The sequence below is a fragment of the Mastigoproctus giganteus genome, chromosome 7, assembly GCF_048544385.1.
Source record: "Mastigoproctus giganteus isolate SK-2022 chromosome 7, ASM4854438v1, whole genome shotgun sequence".
NCBI lineage: Eukaryota > Metazoa > Arthropoda > Arachnida > Uropygi > Thelyphonidae > Mastigoproctus > Mastigoproctus giganteus.
In genome coordinates this window covers 83,416,533-83,438,472 of record NC_143581.1, presented here as the reverse complement: position 1 = coordinate 83,438,472, position 21,940 = coordinate 83,416,533, and the positions used below count along the sequence as shown (strand labels likewise).

Genomic DNA, 21,940 nt, shown 5'->3' with positions numbered 1-21,940 from the left:
GCGGTGATCTGATTGACGTGTATAAAGCCTTGAATGGGTTGAGTACGCTGAATTCTGATGGGATCCTTCCACTTGTTCAGATTACGAACCTAACGGGACATAAATTCAAATTAAGAAAGGACAGATGTAGAATAGATGTGCGTAAATTTGCCTTTAGCCAGCGGGTGGTTAATTGCTGGAACAAACTTCCATCTGTCGTTGTGGAAGTTGATAGGTTGAATAAATTTAAGGAGGAACTGGACAGGCATTTGGAGGGAATGGTGTGATTTTTTTTTTTTCTTGTTTTTTTTTTGGCTGATGCTGCATAAGTTCATACACTTGCTTTCTTACATCACATGCCAATACTACTACACCTCGAAAAAGTCCTCCAAGATCCAAACTGTTCAGTCTCCCCATGGTCCTATGTTATACTATCCTGCGACAATTATTTCCTAAAGTGGGGAAATATTCCCTTGCAAATATCAACATACAACTCCATACTGCTCACAGAGAGAATTATCCTCTTTACACAAAAATATATACTGATGGATCAAAGTCTGTTTTCCCTTTTAACACCATCTCTCTATCACTTCCCACCGAATGCAGCAGTTATACAGCTGAGTTATTGGCCTTAAAGCTTGCCCTTGAAAATATTCTCTATCAGTCCATCAAAAAATGTATAATATTTACTTTTTTTGTATGTATAATATATATGTACTCGCAGAGTACACTTTTAGTCTTACAAAACACCGCCTCACCAACCCATCCTTTAATAAAAACTATTAGAAGTAGGTTGTTACATACTCAGGAATGCCAGCTAGTAGTCATCTTTTGCTTCATCCTAGGCCATACTGGGATATCACTTATGATGAAGTTGTAGTCAACTTCATAAGTTGACTACAAATATAATATACAAAATATATGTAAGGAACAATGAATACGTCTGTGGAAAGTTAAAACAGATAATAAGCTCTTTCAAATAAAACCAGATGCACCGCTATGGGCCTCTAGCTTCTGGGAAAACAGAAAGGAGGAAGTAATCCTAGCCAGAGCAAAAATTGGTCACAGTCGCATTACTCATATTTCTCCTCACAGGCACTGATCCTCCACAGTGTACACACTGCAACTCTCAGTTCACAGTGAAGCACATTCTTGTTGAATGCACCTTGTACTCGCATACCCAGCAACTCTCATTAAGTTTTCTTCCCAATCTTAAATAATCTTTGAAGCTCTGTCATATCGTAGGTAACGATGCCAACCACACAGAATTTTTCTCCTTTCTTAAATGGATAAACTTATATGATCATCTCTGACTGTTTCAATAACAGTCATCATGGGTAACTTCCACATCACTGATAAGAGCAATTGGCCTGAGCAGCCCTTACGCCAACAATAACAGTAATAACGAAAGAGGTACAAGTGATTACAATGGGATAGTAATTGAATGAGGAGAGGCATTGGCATTAGTAAAGGCATATGATGCAAGAAAGCAAGTTTATATAGCATCAACCAAATTAAAAAAAATAAATGAATAAAAAACCTTCCCATTTCACCCATCCATTCACTCCAGATGCTTGGCTAGTTCTGCTCTTAACTTATTTCAGTTGTCAACCTCCACTACGATAGATGTAAGTCTGTTCCAACTGTCAACCACCTGCTGGCTAAAGGCAAATTTCCACACATCTATTCTACAATTATCTTTCCTGAATTTGAATTTATGTCCCCTCAGATGAGTAATATGATCAAGAGTAAGAATCCCATCAGCATTAAGCTTGTTCAAAACTTAAGCCTTTCTTCATAAGAGCAACCCTTTGTTCCATTCACTAATATTGTTGCCCTTCTCTGTACTCGTTCCAGCAGCTCTACATTCTTCTTGAAATGAGGCCTGCAACCCTGTATGCAGTACTCAAGGTGTGGCCTGACCATTGCCTTATTCAAGGGGAATAATCACCTCCTTATCTCTGCTAGCAAAATTCCTGTATATCATTGACAAGAAACCATGAGCTACTCTTGCAACCTATCTGCACTGCTCAGAAAACTTCATATCTGAGTGCACAATAACCCCAGGTCCTTTTCAATCTCCACTATCCTGAGTGTAGTAACACACAGGTGATGCCTACTCTGGGGTTACTGCTATCCATATGTAGTACTTTACATTCAGTTGCAACTTCTCAACACATCTGCTCAACTTTTCTAGATCCTATTGCAGTAGTGTACTTCGTTAACACCCATGCTAACCTTCGTATCATCTGCAAACTTGAACATTAACCCTGATGTACCTTCATCAATGTCATTTATAAATACAGAAAACACCAAATAGCCCAACACCGAAACCTGGGGGACTCCAAAAGTAACATTAGTCCACAAAGAGCAGTGTCCATTGATTACCACTCTCTGTCTTCTCCCACTCAACCGTCCTTTTATCCCTACCATCAACTTGCTTTTAATGCCATACTTCTACAGTAGCCTTCCATTACAACTGTATCAAAAGCTTTCCTAAAATCCAGATATGTGATATCTGTATGCAAAAAATAATTTTTTTTTGCATAAAGTTCCTTCCTGACTACATCAGATTGGTCAGACAAGACTTCCCCTTAACAAATCTATGCTGTGTCTGAATTATTACTGCAGTCTTTTCTAGATGATCATGCAGTGCTTCTTTAACCAGTGACTCCATTATTTTCTCTGGAACAGAAGTCAAACTAACACGTCTGTAATTATTCGTGTCACCCTTTCATCTCCTTTGTGAATTAGGAAAACATTTTCACATCTCTAGCCTGGCGAGATGCCCCTGAATCCAAGAATGCTCTCATAATTATGGCTAAGGGTTTGCTGACTTCTATCACTGTCTCCTTCAATATAACTGGATAGATTCCATCCACTGTGGGTGCCTTTTTTTATGTTTAACTTCAACAATTTTCTTTGCATCTTTTGTCAAAGATTTCTCGTAATCTGCCTTCAGTTGCCTAACCTCCTTTGTGACATGATTACAGACTAGCTTATATTTAGCATAGGCTTCTGTGTCTCCTGATAATTTGTATGCATCCCATGCATTTATCTTCTCTTCCATGAGTCTCATTAGTTCATCTGACATCCATTTAGGCCTAAACCATGAACATTTTTTGTTATTAGGAACAAAAAGCCTAGTAGCTCCCAAGATTACTTCTTTGAATGCTTCCCATATAAAATTTTTTGTTGGTAAGATCATACGTTCGTGCCATTGTATAGAATTTAAAAATTGACCAAGACCACTGTAGTCAACTTTACAAAAGCAAAAACCTTTCCCTTTACCTCTGATGGTACTTAGACCTTTAAGTAAATCCCACATCAACACACTGTCATCACTGCCACCTAGTGGTTCCTTTATCTGCAGATTGCATCCCATGCATTTTTCTTCCCTTCCACTAGTCTAATTAGTTTATCTGACATACATTTAGGCCTAAACCATGTACAGTATTTCTTATTTGGAACAAAAAGCCTAGTAGCTTCCAAGATTACTTCCTTAAATGCTACCATTTAGAATTTTCTGTTGGTAACATCATGAGACAACTGTAATCACCTTTGCAGAAACAAAAATCCATCCCTTTACCTCTGATGCTAGTTACATCATTAAGTTAATCCCAGATCAGCACACTGTAATCACTGCAACCTAGTGGTTCCTTTATCTGCAGATTCTTAATGCATGAAGAATCACTGCTGATAATCAGTTCAAGAGTATTAATCCGTTTAGTTGCATGTGGAACATGTTGCTGTACAAGACAATCATCTAATAAATCCACAAAAGTCTTGCTAGTGTGCAAGTGACCAAACTACAAGTTCCAGTCAATATCTGGAAAGTTAAAATCCCCTATTATAAGACAATCTGATTTACTGGCCCACTCTATTTCTCTGTACAGTTCTTCATTGTACTCATCAGAGCCATTAGGCCTATAACACACTCCTAACCTCATTTTGGCTTTCCTAATGCTTATTATCCACCAAACTTACTCAACATTGCCTGTCCATCGGTGTCAGCTGGATGCGCTGCCTTGGATTTTATGTTTCTTGACTAGCAGCATAACCCCTTCCTCCTTCCTATCCTTTTTTGTACACATTGTACTCCCCAAATTCATTCTGCATTCCTTATATCTGTGTGACACCACATCTCTGATATCCCTGGAATATCTGCCTTTGATGTCTTGACCAGATTTATTTACTATACTCCTAGTATCGATGTACATGCAAGTATACATGCACCTGTTCTTACTCTTATTTACACTAACACAGCCCATGTATTTACTTGTTTCAAGATGACTCCCAGCAGTTTCTGAAATCCCCAACAACTTGCTTTCTAGGCTGCTGCTCATTCCAATAGCAGTTCAAGAATCACTTTCATCTCTGCCTGCAGCTTCTGTTAATCTGTGAATCCCCCCCTAAGCTAATAGTTTTCCGACCCACCTGACACTGCCTCGATTGCATCTGCAAAGATTCTTGCACACTATCTGTTTAAGTGTATCTCATCTCTGTAGAAACAGTCTCCTGTTAACAAGCACATACCACGCTGAGAAAAATTCTGCCCCATGAGCCCTTCACAATCTCTTCAGTGTGAAATTGATTGACAAGGCTGTCATCATGTTCTCCTCCTAATCCTGTCTGGGCAGAATTGCAGACACTCAATTTTTACCCTAACTCTCAACTTTTTTTCAACATTGACCTGTACTTCTTAAGTAAGTCTGCACATCTACTACTCAATGTCATTAGTGCCAATGTGTACAACAATATCGCCTTTTGTGCTCTTAAAAGATTATATCTTTTCTACAACATTATATATTTCCCATCTCTACAGTTGAGTCACCGACAATAACGCTCCTGTGGGACCAGCACATTCAGCCTTGAAGATTGCTGCTACTGTGTTGCCTGTTCGCAAGAGTGAGCCCTGCCATTGAGTTGGGTAGCTGAGAGCCTGATGTGTCCCCAACTTTAATTCTTTCAAAGGCATCTACACTACTCAAAGTCTCAGAGACACCCATCAGAATGCTCAGTTGGCACCTAATTTCTTCACACACTCTGCACCTAAGATATTCTCCTTGGCTCCAACTTGTCCTGTTCCATGATGATGATTATCATCATCATCATCACTAACACCTAGACTACTTATATAAGGTGCCACCTGAGCAACAGCTCATCCGCACTTAAAATCTATAATTTATAATTTTATCCTTAATTGATCCTTTGCCATGCCCCCACCTAACAAGTCAAATTCCTGGGACATGTCACCCCCCTGTCCTGGGGAGGCTGATCTCTACTAGCTATCAGTAAACTCTTGTTTAATGGCAAACGTAAAAGCATTTAACTGCAAACAGTTGTGATTCTTGTTAGCAAACACAACTAAAAATATTTTTGTATTTTCTAATTTTCTAATTCTTTAATATTTTTTTCTTTCCCCCCTCCACCCTTCTTCTTTCCCTTCCCTTTTTTTTTTTTTTTTTTTTTCACCTTTCTTCTTCCTTACAAACTGTAAACTCACATAAAACTTTAAACTCTGAACTCAGCAATTGCTAATAAAAATAAAATTTCATCAATGCAAATTAGCTCTGATGTAAATAGCTCAAAATATAAATAAAATAGCTAAAAAAAAAAAAAATGTAAATATAAATATAAACTCATCAGTGCAAATTAAACTCTTAAAAATGTATTTACATATGTACATATTTACCCTATATACAATCCATTAATTTCGCAATCTTATATTTCTTATTTCATTAACTCCCTTAGCATAATCCGAAAAAGATTCGTACCAACCTCTGTTCTTAAATAATTCACGGCGGGTGTACGAGTCAGAGCCAATCTTAGAGAAAAATATTTCTCTCTGTTCAGTTTAGCTTGTACAATTTTCCAACACATGATCCGTATCTTCAGTATGTCCACATACACACCTCGAATCATTTTCTACTCCCAGCCCCACCAACCTTTTCCTCATTCCATGCCCAGTTGCTGTCATTGTAGCCATTAGACCCAAGCCCAGCCATCCCTTCATTTCTCTTACTACTTTCACTCCAGGCAGGAAGGCATATGTGACACGGCCCTTGTCGGAACGGTTCCACCTTTCCTGCCAAATACAATCGATTTCTTGTTGCAATCGTTTTCTCTCTCTCTTTAAATCCTGCTTCCCATATACCTTATTTTCCTCAGTGCAAGATTTAATCCCCAGTATTTCTGTCCTCTTATTTTTCTTGATTGCATACTCCATTACTCATTTAATCACAACCAAATCAATTAGTTCTTTTCCTGATACTACTTGTAATGCATCATTTGAAACCATTTATCCGACCGCGTCACAGCCAAAAGGGCAAATCTCTGAGCAGAAATTAAGCTCCTTTTTACATGCTATTAGTCCCCCTATGCCCACATGCATGTCACAATGGGCACAAAAATACATTTATAGAGAAGATCCAGGGATTTCCCTTTCACCCCTCATTCTACTCTACAAACTTATTTTAGAGTATATAACCTGCACTTTTTCTTTCAACTTCTACACGCAAGGCAAAAAGGATGGCCCTGAGTGCTAAGCAAGTGATCAAAGTGCCTTCTCTAGAATTAGCAGTGTTCAGAGAATTTTCAAGTGTCTATTTACCAAGTTATTTCTTTTCTGCTCTTCTCAATAAAGAAGTAAGCTTTCCAAAAAAAAAGGAAAGGTACCTTTCTTCTTCCTGTATATAGAACTAACCTGTACATAAAACACTAATCGCCACCGTAGCCTAGTGGTCAGGCGCGCAGGTGCATACGTACACGTGCCTTGAGTGACCGGGGTTCAAGCCAGTGACTACTGAATACGGTGCTGTTTCTTGTATTCTATCTATCTTGTGAACTCCTCTGACCGTTTGGTCATCCCGGAGTATAAACAGAAAATTTATTTATTTATTATTAATCTCTTCTCGCTTGGTCACTGGTGGCACCTCCTACCTCCGTGCGGTGGGGCCAGTAATCTGGGGGAAAAGTTATCCTCCAGGGCTAAAAGGAGCAACCATGGATTGTTACAACTACCCAACACTTGAGCCCAGACACTCATATCAGGACATGAATGAAACCGAACGTGACACAATCTAAGAGACTATTCAAAAATCAGAATCAGCAGGAATATCCAACATCACTCATATTAAATTCTCTTTCACCCAAACCTATGAGTGCCCTTTCACCATTTCTAATTCAGAAATGGTGAAAGGGCAGAAAGTGTGGCTGGTTCATCGAAAATGGTGAAAAGACTCCAATCTGGAGATCTACTAGTTGAAACAGCTAAACATCAGCATTCTCGGGCTCTACTGAAATTGTCAACTTTTGGTGGAATACCTGTACAGGTATTCCACCCCCCCCCCATGCTGCATTAAATAGTTCCAAAGGAATGATAGCAGAGTGGGATCTGATGAATGCCGCCGAAGATGAGATAGTAGAAGAATTACAAGAGCAAAAAGTCATTCAAGCTAAACGAATAATGTTCAAAAAAAGATGGTGAACTTTTTCCTACTAGGCACATTATTCTAACATTTAGTACACCAACTTTACCATCGTGGGTGAAAGCCAGATACCTTAATTGCCGAGTACGTCCCTACATTCCCAATGCAATCAGATGTTTCAAGTGTCAAAAATTTGGACACTTGCAAAAAGTATGTTGAAGGGACACCATCTGACAAGGCTAGTAGGAGCTAGACGTGTTCAAAGCCGCTAAGTGGATTTTTCTTATTTTTTGATTTGAAATTATTGGTTTTCTAAAACTTTTGAATTAAATTTAGTAGTATAGCATTATTTTGTGATTTTCTGATTAATCTGGTGTATTTATTCTTTACTGGGCCTTGTAATTGCATAAAAGTATCGGTAAGGGTATCAAATCCACGTGTTACCAGTTGTAACTCTGCTGAACAAGAAGTTTTTTAGCCATATTTAGCCGCTTTATTGAATATTTTTTACATCAAATTATTTTCTGTAAGTAGCTTATAGACCTAGTAAGGATCATTAGTTATTCTGAATTGAGACAGCGAGATTTGAAAGTTAATTAATACTTAAGTGTCTGTAGATTCACCGTTCGTAACTTTGCCGCCTTTGTCATACAATACGTTATATACCGAACTAGATAGCGTTAGTATAGTATAGGTTATAATATTGTCAGTTGATCAGTAGAATCTATTAAACTTGTTGAACTTCGTTGTCAATTAAATTGCACTTTTAACTAAATACATATAACGACTTAGATTACAAACGTAACATAATTAATTAATACATAACTGATACAGAAGTTATGTAAAGGGAACTCGTAGATAATTAATACTTGACACTGAAAAATATATATGCCGTTGTAACTGTGTTGCGATACAAGTTTAGGGTTATAATTTTGAACTGAAATCGAAATTTTATTGAAATTAATAGAAATCATGACTCAGACCAGAGCAGCAAAGCAAAAGGCTCAAGCTAATGTAAGTGCTGCGGCTCAGAGGAGAACTGAGGGGGGGCAGTTGCCTTCTGAATCACAGCCTTTTAAAATGCACTGCTTGCATGATGTTTGTGGAACATTCAGGTACGGAACATGATATTGCCATGGGGGATGTCTTTGTGTGTGCGCGATGCAAGGAGTGTATCGAAATCAGGCAACAACTCAGCGTTGTTATGGGCCTATATGAGAGCTTGAAGGACAGGGTGGATGCACTCAAAGGAACTAAATTGAGGGGCCCATCAAGCTCCCAACTGCCCACATCAACACCATAGCTTGCACTTGATCATCACGCAACACAGCGGCAACCCCCAAGGCAGAATGCGCTAGTCCCACAGGAACTAGTAGTTGTTGGTGACTCTATTGTCAGGGAAACGGGGAACATGCTTTCTAAAAAGGATAGGTGGAACAGGACCAGGGTATGTCTGCCAGGAGCAAAAGTTGATGACGTAGAGCGGATATCATCTTTTAAGGTCACAAAAGGTGATATAGTTGTACACATTGGCACTAATGATATCAAGAGTAGGAGACCGGCAGAATTAATTTAACAAGTACAGGTCACTGTTGAAAAAAAGCCGTGAATTAGGGTTGAATTTGAAAGTGTCTGCAATTCTGCCCAGACACGATATGAGGGGGTATATGATGAGAGCCCTGTCGATCAATTCAGCCCTGGAAAGATTGTGCAAGGCTCAAGGGGTAGAATTTTTTTCAGCCTTGGACTGTACTTGTTAACAGGAGAGACTGCTTCTACAGGGATGGGATACACTTAAATAGAAAGGGTGCAAGAATGTTTGCTGATGCTATCGAGGCAGTGTTAGATGGGACAGAAAACTGCTAGATTGGGGGGAGACAAAGATGAATAGATTAACAGTAGCCACTGGCAGAGGTGAAAGAGATTCTTGCACTGCTTCTATTGGAATGAGCAGAAGCCTGAAAAACAAGATGCAGGATATTTCAGAGACTGCTGGGAGTCATTGCGGTACAAGTAAACATATGGGTTGTGTTAGGGTAGCTAAGAATAGAAATAGGTGCATGTATACTTGCGTGTACACCAATGCCAGGAGTTTAGTAAATAAATTTGATGAATTTGAAGTATTGCTCAAAACATCAAAGACAGATATTGTTGGGATTTCAGAGACGTGGTGTCACGCAGATATGAGGAATGCAGAACTGGAATTTGGGGAGTACAATGTCTACAGAAAGGATACACAGGATAGGAAGGGAGGAGGGGTTATGCTATTAGTTAAGAAATACATAAAATCGAAGGAAGTGAAGCCAGTCGACATCGCTGGACAGTGCAGTGTCGAGTCAGTTTGGTGTGACATAAGCATTGGGAGGTCAAAATTGAGAGTAGGAGTGCTATAGGCCTAATGACTCTGATGAGTATAAAAAGAAACTGTACAGGGAAATAGAGTGGACCAGTAAATCAGAGTCTCTTATAATGGGGGGATTTTAATTTCCCAGATATTGACTGGAATTTGGGGGCTGGTCACTCACACACTAGCAAGGCTTTTGTGGATTTATTGGATGATTGTTTTCTACATCAGCATGTTCGGGAGGCAACTAGAGGGAGTAATACTCTTGATTTGATTATCAGTAGTGATTCTTCATACATTAAGAATCTGCAGATAAATGAACCACTAGGTGGCAGTGATCGCAGTGTGCTGAAGTGGGATTTACTCAAAGAGGTAACTACCATTAGGTGTAAAGGGAAGTATTATTGCTTTCGTAAAGGCTACTGCGATGGACTGCAACAGTATTTAAATTCTATACAGTGGGACCAACTGATGATGTTACCAACAGCAAATTCAAAATGGGAAGCATTCAAAGAACTTATCTTGGAAGCTACTAGGCTGTACATACCAACTAAGAAATATTGTTCAAGGTTTAGGCCTAAATAGATGTCAGATGAACTAATGAGACATATGGCAGAGAAGAAAAATGCATGGGATACATACAAATTAACACGTGACACAGAAGCCTATGATAGATGCAAGTTGATCTGTAACCAAGTTACAAAGGAGGTCAGGCAGGTGAAGGCAGATTACGAGATATCTTTGCTAAGGGATGCAAAGAAAAACAGCAAAGAGTTCTTTACTTATGTAAACTGTAAAAGGAAGGGGATGAATCAGATTGTTCCACTTGATATCGATGGGCCAACTGCTAATGATCCTGCTCAGGTAGCTAACAAACTAAATGAATATTTTGCATCGACGTTAACACATGAGGAATTATTTCAGCAAGGGGAATGCCAGAGGTGTATTCAACTCTGGCAGTAAGCTAGAGAATCTTGTAATAACTGAGAATAAATTGGAGGAGAAATTGTTGAAGATAAACACAAGAAAGGCACCTGGGGTGGATGGGATCTATCCAGTTATATTAAAATGAGGCAGCAAAGAAAGTAAGCATACCCTTAGCCATAATTATGAGAGCTTCCTTGGATTCAGGGGAGGTATCCACAGACTGGAGATGTACAAATGTGACCCCAATTCACAAAGGAGGATCAAAGGGCGACCCAAGTAATTATAGACCTGTTAGTTTAACTTCTGTTCCTGGAAAATTAATGGAGGCACTGGTTAAAGAAGCACTGCAGAATCATCTAGAGAAGACTTCAGTTATAGCTCAGACACAGCATGGTTTTGTTAAGGGGAAGTCTTGCCTGACCAATTTGATTGGATACTATGATGCAGTCACAAAAGAACTGGATGCAGTGAATAACTTTGATATTATATACTTGGATCTTAGAAAGGCTTTTGATACCGTTGCACGGGGATGACTGCTGCACAAATTGGAGCAGTGTGGCATTGGAGGCAAATTGCTTCTATGGATAAAGGGGTGGTTGAGGGGAGAAGACAGAGAGTGGTAATCAATGGACACTGCTCATCGTGGACTAATGTTATCAGTGGAGTCCCTCAGGGTTCAGTGTTGGGTCCATTATTATTTTCTGTATTTATAAATGATATTGATGATGGTATATCAAGCTTAATGTCCAAGTTTGCAGACGTAGGTTGGCAGGGTTGTCAAGGACACTACTGACACTGTGCTGCTGCAATATTATCTGGAAAGGTTGAGCAGATGGGCTGAGAGGTGGCAAATGAAGTTTAACATTGACAAATATAAAGTACTGCATATTGGAAACAGCAACCCCAGAGCAATGTATCAGCTCTGTGGTACTTCTCTACTACACTGACAGTGGTAGAGAAGGAAAGGGACCTGGACCTGGAGGTGGTTGTACAGGCAGATATGAAGTTCTCTGAGCAGTGCAGACAGGCGGCAAGAGTAGCTCATGGTGCATTGTCAATGATATATAGGAATTTTTCTATCAGGGATAAGGAGGTGATGATTCCCTTGTATAAGGCAATAGTCAGGCCACACCTAGAGTACTGTATACAGGTCTGGAGGCCTCATTTCAAGAAGGATGTAGAGCTGCTGAAACGAGTACAGAGAAGGGCAACAAGATTAGTGAATGGAACAAAGTGTGCTCTTACGAAGAAAGGCTTAAGTTTTGCAAATTACAGTGTCTGGAGACTAGGCACCAGCGAGGTGATCTGATAGAGGTGTATAAAGCCTTTAATGGTTTGAGCATGCTCAATGCTGATGGGATTTTCCCTCTTGCTCAGAATAATCACCTGAGAGGGCATAAATTCAAATTGAGGAAAGACAGATGTAGGATAGACGAGCGGAAATTTGCCTTTAGCCAGCGGGTTGTTGGTTTGTGGAACAGACTTCCATCCCTTGTCGTGGAAGTTGATAGCCTAAATAAGTTTAAGGCTCAGCTGGACAGGTATTTCGAATGAACAGAGGGGTGAAGTGGAAGTGGGGGTGTGTTGTTTTTTTTTTTTTTTTTTTTTTTTTTTGGCTGATGCTGCATAAGCTTGCTTTCTTGCATCAAATGCCTCTACTAATGCTAATCTGCCTGAACTGCAAATCCAAAGCCCTTTCACAGACGGATTGCATTGCAGAAATGCCACTATGCCCAAATTGTAAAGGCCAGCATCCAGTGTATTCAAAAGTATGTGAACTCTGGGAGGTAGAAAAAAAAGATCCAAAAATACAAAGTTGAACAAAAGGTCACCTACCAAGAAGCTAAGAAAGCAAGTTATGCTCAACATGCCAAAAGTTACCTAGGCTGTAGCAACCAAAAAATATCAGTCACTGCAACACAAATGGCAGTCACAGTATCCCCATCCATTTCAATTGCCAATTTGGCTTGATCAGTGCTTTCATCCTCACAACCGCCATCTACAGAACAATGTAAAATAACTTGGCCAGGAATATTCTGCTAACGGCCCCGAGTGCCAAGCGATATTAGTGACCACAGCGCCTTTCCAGAGTGATTATCTAGTACGCTTAACTGTAAATACGTTTCTCCTGAGTTTCGAAAGTCCGATAACTCATGCATATTATAATTAAATAGATATATTCAAATATTATAACCTAGAAAGGAAAGCCACCTTTCTTTAATCCCTCTTTTACTTTTAGTTAATACTAACCCTTTTCTTCGCTTTGGTCACTAGGTGGCACCGCTCTTGCCTCCACGTGGTGGGGCTGGTAACCTGGGAGAAAAAGACAATCTCCCGGGCCAAAAAGAGCATATCACGAGTAACTCAAACTCAGACTTATCTGGGCTGCCAGACGCAACCCAGATATCAAAAAAGAAATATAGTTCCACAGCAGGAACTGCAAAGCGCCAAAAAACTGAGCCAGAGACCTATCCAATTCCAATCTATCTGATCATTCATTCAACTGGTGAGAATGCAGTTGGCAAACTTTCTCCATTTAGAGTTCAAAAGGAATTGGAAAGTAGAGCAGGATCTTCGAAATCCATGAAAAGACTCAGATTAGGAGATATTCTCATTGAGACATCTAATGCCAAACATTCTGAGCGACTTCTGAAAACTAATTTCTTTACAGGACTCCCAGTAACTGTAACGCCCCACAGATCACTGAACACCTCTAAAGGAGTGATCTCAGACTGGGACTTACTAGATGTATCTGAAGAAGAAATGCTAGAAGAACTGAAAGAACAAGGAGTTATTCATGTCAAGAGAATCTCCACTAGAAAAGATGGCAATCTGATCTTGACCTTTAATACATCAAATCGTCCATCATCCATTAAGGCCGGATATCTGGTATGTAATGTCAGACGATATGTCCCAAACCCACTACGGTGTTTCCGATGTCAGAAGTATGGACATTCCCAGACAGCTTGCTGGGGAACCCCTACTTGCGCAAGTGTGGTTCAGTTGAACACGATTGCGAAAACTGTAATGCTCCTCAATCAGTATGTCCAAACTGCAAAGAAGATCATCCCACTTATGCTAGAACATGTGAGCGCTGGAAAAGTGAGAAACCTATCCAGAAATATAAAACCGAGCATAATGTTTCTTACCAAGAAGCAAAAAGAATCATCTCACCACCAACTCATGCAAACAGACCTACTTATGCCCAAGCCACCAAAAAATTTCAATCCACCGCATCGCAAACTGAACTAATAAAAAAAAAAAAAAAAGTAAAGTGCAGCCATTATCAACCCACTGCAGGATGGAAGCCTCCTCAACAATTCATGCTGAGGGAAATGGACCATAATCTGCCACGCTGGTCCAGTGCGGGTTGGCAGATCGACCGTATTCAGCAGTCAGGGGCTTGAACCCCGGTCTACTCAAAGAGCGTGTGCTACTGCACTCCCGCTCCTGACCACTCGGCTACGGAGGCCGGTACACCCAAAAGAGTCTTCCTCGAATTACGTAAAATCTTTGTACAGTGCAGCTCAAACTCAAGCAGACAATACACCAATTTCCATACTACAAGAAAATCTCCACACTCCGGATCAAGGACTCAAAGAAAAACATATCCTAACTTATAGTCACCAACAACAAATGGACACTAAAGAAAAATCAGAAGATGACCCTGTCCTTCAAATTTTTGTTGAAGAAGACATGGACACCGAAAGGTCTTCCTTCCCAAAAAAGACAACGAAAGGTCTTCCTTCCCAAAAAAAGACAAAAACAAAAGTGAAAAACAGAAAACCTCAGCAACCTGAGAATGGTCAGAAAGTCTAAAAAGAGATAAATAATGAACAGAATGATACAGTGGAATTGTCGTGGATTCCGTGCCAATATCAATGACCTATACGATCTTTCCTGTAAATACTCACCAATAAGTCTCTGCCTTCAAAAGACGTATTTAAAACCCCAAAATACACCAAAACTGTCTCGTTATAACAGTATTGGAAGAGACAGAACCAATCAGAATATTGCACATGGTGGTGTAGCTATTTAAACAAACCCACATATTCCTACCAAACAGGTCTTACTGAACTCCCCCTCGAGGCAATAGCAGTCCAATTAGCTGCTGACATCCATATGACAGTCTGCTCCTTATACATCCCACCAAGCTATACCTTCCAACAAAATGATCTCAATCTTATAGCTCAACTCCCAACACCTTTCCTCATTCTGGGAGACTTAAATGGGCATCACACTCTATGGGGTAACAACAACATCGATCAAAGAGGAAAACTAATTAAACAGTGTCTAGATAATAACAACCTCCTTCTTCTAAATGACGGTTCACCTACATACGTTCACCTTCCTTCAGGAACAAGTATTGCAATAGACTTGTCTATCTGTTCAGCAACCTTATATCCTACTCTAAAGTGGACAATAAACAACGATCCACTACATAGCGATCATTTCCCCATAATAATTGAATTACTTAATAAGCCCTCTCATCATCCTACTAAAATTCCACATTGGCTCACTGATAAAGCAGATCGGCAATCCTATAAAAAATTAACTAAGCTTGATCCCGAAATAATCCAAAATTCCACAACTGATGAAGCAGTTGACTATGTCACAAAAACGATATTACATGCAGCAGAAAAAACCGTGCTGAAATCCTCTTCAAAATTACTGATTCATTCAAAAACCTGGTGGAGTGATGAATGCCTTGTGGCTAAAAAAGAGCAAAGCAAAGCTTGGAATTCTTTTCGCCGGAGTCTAACTACAACCAATCTCATTCAATATAAGTGCGCTGGAGCAAGAGCGAGATACGTTAGACGCTGCAATAAAAAGGCTGCTTGGATCCGCTTCACTTCGACTATCAATCCAGCAACTCCTACACATAAAATTTGGAAAGCAATCAGAAATATGAGTGGTAAATATAAAATGATACCTCTACCCATCATGGAATGGAGAGGGCAGAATGTAAATGATCCTGCTGGAATTGCCAATGTACTAGGTGAAACCTTTGCAAAAACATCAGCAATAGAAAGTTATACACCGACCCTCAGAAGATTAAAAACAAGTTTAGAAAAACAAAAATTAAACTTCTCTTCAAAAGGAGATGAACAATACAACTTACCTTTTACCATCCACGAATTACATAGAGCCTTGTCAACATCTAGACGCAGTGCTGTAGGACCAGATAATATTCATTATTCCATGATACAGAAACTAAGTACCGAATCATTACAGTCACTTCTTCATCTATTCAATAAACTCTTCCTGGAAGACAAATTCCCTAATCAATGGCATCATGCTACAGTCCTTGCCTTCCCTAAACCAGGTAAAGACCCTACAAATCCCACTCATTATAGACCAATCGCCTTGACCAGTTGCATTTGCAAAATTCTCGAAAAGATGGTGAACCGCCAACTGATCTGGTACCTTGAAAATTTCAATCTACTACATTCTGCACAATTGGGTGTTCGACAAAACAGATCTACACTAGATATACTAGTCAGACTAGAGAATTCCATTCGGAATGCATTCCTCAGATCGGAACATCATGTGTTAGTCTGCTTTGATATCAGTAAGGCCTATGATTCCACGTGGAAGTATGGAATACTCCGTGAATTACATCGCCATGGACTTCGGGATCACCTCCCGATTTTCATACAGAATTTCCTATGCAAGCGTACATTCCAGGTTCGATTTAAAACCTCACTGTCCCAAGTATTTTCACAAGAAGAAGGAGTTCCTCGAGGCTCTGTACTCAGTGCTTCACTTTTTATAATTGCAATAAACACCATTGCCGGACAAATTCCAAACACTATTGATAAAGCACTGTTTGTAGACGACCGTAGTATTTGGTGTCATGCTAAAAACATGAATACTATTGAGAGACAGTTGCAAAAGGCAATAACTAAGATCTGTTCATGGGCTCAGACTAATGGATTTCAACTTTGTCCGGAAAAAACATTTTGCATCCATTTTTGCCGCCAATGCAAACTCCATCCCAATCTGGAGCTACAACTGAATCGCCAACCAATAGCAGTTCATCCCAGCATACAGTTCTTAGGAATCACTTTAGACCATAAACTCACTTTCGTTGAGCATATCAAAAGACTAAGAACATCATGTCAACAAAAACTAAATATCATCCGGGTTCTCTCTGCAACTAATTGGGGAGCTGATCGCCTTACTTTATTACGGTTATATAGAGCATTAATAAGATCGAAACTTGACTACTGAGCACCAGTCTATAGTTCGGCAAGACCTAATGCCCTTCGCTGGCTTGATCCTATCAATCATAGTGGAATATGCGTTGCTTTAGGGGCATATCGCACGTCTCCAACATATAGCTTATATGCTGAAGCACACGAACCCCCTCTCTCAATCAGGCGACAACTGATACTACGTTATGCCTATAAAATTAGATCTATGCCAGAACACCCAAACTGGCCCATACTTTTCACATCACAGCACAGCAGGTTATACCAAAACCGCCCTAATGCTAATCGTCCTTTGGGTATGAGAATAAAACACCTCTTAGAAGAACTAAATTTAACCTTAGATAATGTGGCACCTAGCCTCCAATCCTCTCTTGCTCCTTGGAATATCATTCCACCCTCATGTGACTTACATCTGCATGAATGGAATAAATCTACATTGCATAGAGAAAACTTCTTGCAACTATACCATGCAGTAGTGGTGAGGCACCTCCGTAGCCAGGTGGGAAGGAGCAGCAGTGTGTAGCACACGCTTCTTGATTAGACCGGGGTTCGAGCCCATCACCACCAAATACAGAGGATGCGGAAAGGTCATGGAATGACCACTGCATATTCCCAGAGCAATATGGCCTTAGTTGCTAATGCTCCTAAAAACCAAACAACAGCAGTAGTGGACCAGCTTTTCCGTAGTACATACTGATGGATCAGAGAATGATGTCCACGTTTGAATGACCGCAGTTTTTCCCATACATCACATTAGCTTATCAGTTATCATGTGAGTTCAGTATATTTTCCGCCGAACTAATAGCAATTCAGGTTGCACTGAATCATATTGAGTCCTCTGATATTAACAACAGCATAATTTTCACAGATTCTTTAAGTGCACTTCAAGCACTAAAAAACACCATGAACATCACCAACCCGGTCGTGAAAAGAATAGTGAGCTCTTTACATACCTTATCAGAACTTGGAAAAAACATACACTTCTGCTGGGTCCCAGGACATATGGCAATTCCTGGAAATGAACTAGCAGACAATGCTGCCAAATTAGCTCACCTACCACCCGAGAACAAGTGGAAAGTGCCTCATCAAGACTATCGACCAATAATCCAGGAAAAATGCATGTGCCAATGCCAGTTATCATGGTAATATCAACCTAATAATGAACTTCGAAGTATCAAGCCAAACCTTGAGCGATGGCCTTCCAGCTTTAGGTAATATTGGCTCATCAGCGGATAGGTCACACAAATATCACTCATGGTTATCTTTTAAGAGGAGAGATACCTCCTCAATGTCATCACTGTAATACAATGCTCTCAGTGAAACACATTCTGGTTGAATGCACAAAATATGCAAGAGAACGCCAGAATCTTTGCACTTCAGCCACAACAAAATATCCTACACTTACCTCACTTTTAAACAATGAAACAAATATCTCAAGCATATATAACTTTCTCAAGATGATTAAAGTATATCACCTCCTTCAGTTATCTAAAAAAAAAAATTACTTTCTGGTTCCTTTTTTCCATTTTCTCTATTTGAGAAGAAATGGCATGCATAATTATCATATGTATGGCGCACTATGGTCATAGTTGCTGATGTGCCCAATAAATCCCGAAAAAAACAAACAAACAAACAACTCTGCTAACAATCCCACCAACTGCAGCTGATATTATGCCAGAAACTGCAAAATTGAAAGCATCAGCCTCAAATACTGCAGACCAACCATGCTAAGGAGATATGGATATTGATTCAGGTACCCTGAAAGAAGACCAATTTTAGATTTACACACAAAAGATAACATGGACATTGGGTGCCTTAACTTCGGAAAAAAAGGAAAGGATGAAACTAGATCGATTCAAACAGGCTGGATACAGAAAACAGACAGAACCATCTGCAACCTCTAAAACTAAATAAGGCAGAACATTATACAATGGAACTGTAGAGGTGTACGAAGCAATGTTTTTAATATTTATGATCTAGTCAAACAACATAGTCCAATTATCCTTTGCCTGCAAGAAACCAATCTAACCCCACAGGTGACTCCAGTGATTAAAAACTATAGTATCTGTCAACAAGAAGCAATACTAACTCAACAAGAGGAGGCGTAGCCATAATTGTTGACAAGATTCCTACAAAACAGATCCCTTTGCAGACTACATTAGAAACTGTACCGTTATGTATTGTTTTGAGTTTTATATTAACCATAATCTCTGTGTACCTCTCTCCAAACAAAGAATTTACTGTAAAAGAGCTGGAGGATCTTATAAAGCAGCTTTCATCTCCTTTCATTCTGCTAGGAGATTTCAATGGGCATCATCTTATGTGGGAATCTCCCAAGATGGACAACGAGGAAACTCATTGAAACAGTTTGCTGAGGCTTTTGCAATTACTGATGACCTTGCACAGATTGTTCATTTCCCTACAAGAATATAGGACAATCCTAACCATACAACCAACACGCTTGATCTTTTTCTCATAAACCACCCTTCTAAGTACACGCTCGAATTGAGTGGGCCTTTAGGCACCTCAGATCACAACTTGGTGATTGTCTTCTCCAATGGAGCCTTTATCTCATGCCCATTCCAAACCTCGTATTGTTTGGCATTACAAGAATGCAAAATGAGATGACCTGCGAGATTTCTTTTCTTCTTTTGCTTGGTCGGATTACTGTTTCAAAATTTCTGATGTCACCGTTTGCTCAGATCGTGTCAGTGAAATTATTCTTGTAGGAATGGAATCCTTTATTCCACACTGCACTTTAAAATCTCGTTCTTTTTTCTAAACCTTGGTTTTCCAATAAATGTGCTAAGGCTGTTCAAGAGAAGAATGTTGCATACCGTAATTGGCTTGTTTCCAATTCTTCAGTTTCATTTTCTGCCTGCCGCAATTGTAAAGCAGTTATTAATCAGCCCAAACTACATTTCGAACAGGCTAAGAGTAGAAAACTTGCTTCTTGCCCTAATGGTAGCCGAGCATTCTGATCTCTTGCCAAAGCTATTGGCCACAACTTTTGCCCATCTCTGCTCTGCTCTGCTCTGCTCTGGTTTTGACATAGGTGAGAGCAGAGATGGGCCACAACTTTTGCCCATCTCTGCTCTCACCTATGTCAAAACCAGATGGTTCTGTTATCACTTCAGCCAAGGATAAAGCTGACCTGCTGGCATCCCATTTTTCTTCCAACTCATGTATTAATGATCTTGGTAAAACACCTCCCACCATTCCCAACACGCTCCATTCATTGCCTCCTGTGGTCTTCCATCAAAAGGGTGTCAGAAGGATTTTTACGAATCTTGATGCTAAGAAAGCTCCAGGTCCTGATGGTATTTCTCCACTTGTTCTCAAAACCTGTGCTCCTGAACTTACTCCTGTTCTGTGTTGCCTTTTTTTACTTTCTTATTCCACTGGTGTTTTCCTTTCTGCTTGGATGTTTGCTCATATCCAGCCAGTTCCTAAATAAAGGGTGACAAATCCGTCCCATCCAATTATTGTCCCATTGCAATTACTTTTATTCTTTCTAAAATAATGAAGAAATCAATTAACCGCCTACTCTTAAACTATCTAGAAACCTTCTGTCTGATCAACGATCGCCAGTATAGATTCCGTCAGTGTCGATCCACTGGTGATATTCTGACTTATGTTAGCCATTTATAGACAAATTCAATGGAAAAGTTCAGTGAAACACGAGCAGTTGCTCTTGACATCTCAAAGGCTGTTGATCGTGTTTGGCATAAAGGTCTTCTAAACAAGCTTCCATCTTATGGTTTGCCAACTGTTTTTTGTAATTGGTTATCCAGTTTTCTCTCTGTCTTCTAACTTCTCCACTAATGCCGGTGTCCCCCAAGGTTCAGTTCTTTCCCCCACTCTTTTCCTCTTGTATATTAATGACCTTCTTTCATTGACTGGAAATCCTATCCACTGGAAATCCTATCGATGATAGCACATTGCATTCCACTTTCCATTTTGGGAAACCTTGCCCTGCTCAATCAGCTTCAACTTCTCAAATATCCGCTACCAATTCCTTAAATGCCGATCTCCAGGTAATTCTCCAGTGGGGCAAAGACAACTTAGTTGATTTCAATCCTACAAAACTTAGTGTTATCTTATATCTTGCAAAAATGTTTCTTCTGCTTCTATGCTTATTTTTGGTGACACTCTGATTTCTAGGTAAAACGATATATCTCTTTTGGGGATTACCCTGACTTCTAATCTCTCTTGGCACAAGCACATTACAAGTGGAGGTATCTGAAACACAGTTGTTTCAGATACCTCCGTGGTAAAGGGCCCGTTATAGGGAAGAGATTTTTTAGATTTAAAGTTAATGTAATATTATTATTTTACAAATATTAGTGGAGGTATCTTTCAGATACCTCCACTTATCTTGAAGTAGACCCGGCACTGTTTACCAATTTGGTCAGTCAATACAATAAAATGTTAACCACGTATCGAAAAAATGACTACATTACTATGGCCCAGTTAAAGGAATTGAAGGCCAGAACATACAATATTCCTGCACTTTTCGGTCAGGTAAAATTACACAAGACTGGATTTCCTATTCGACCTATTGTTTCCTACAGGAACTCGGCATTCTCATCCTTAGCCACACATGTATATAACATTATAAAACCCTTTAGACAGGTAATACAATTTGGGATTAAGAACTACGATACATTATTTAATAATCTTAAAGACTGTAGACTCGGCGACAATGACAATTTATTCTCACTAGATGTTACTTTGTTATATATGAATGTAAACGTTGAATACACATTAGATATTATTTGGGATATGTTAAATAAAAACTCGACACCGATTAATTATTCGAAGCTACCTATTAAGGAAATTTTTCACTTAATTAAACTTTTAGTTGAGGCCAACTACATCACCTTTCGAGACAAGGTGTACAAACAAATTTTTGGATTACCAATGGGTTTGAGCCTGAGTGGCTTAATATCAGAGATCTATCTCTCAACGATTGAGCATATACATTTGACACCTTTTCGACCCCGTATCACATACTATGGGAGGTATTTAGACGATGTTTTAGT

The 21,940-nt window shown here is 39.6% G+C and overlaps 1 protein-coding gene across 1 annotated transcript in view; it reads left to right on the top strand.

The window, feature by feature from the left end:
- The window catches only part of nonC (serine/threonine-protein kinase Smg1), a 1,411,261-nt gene that overhangs the window by 1,255,487 nt on the left and 133,834 nt on the right, over positions 1–21,940 (top strand). The window lies entirely within an intron of this gene.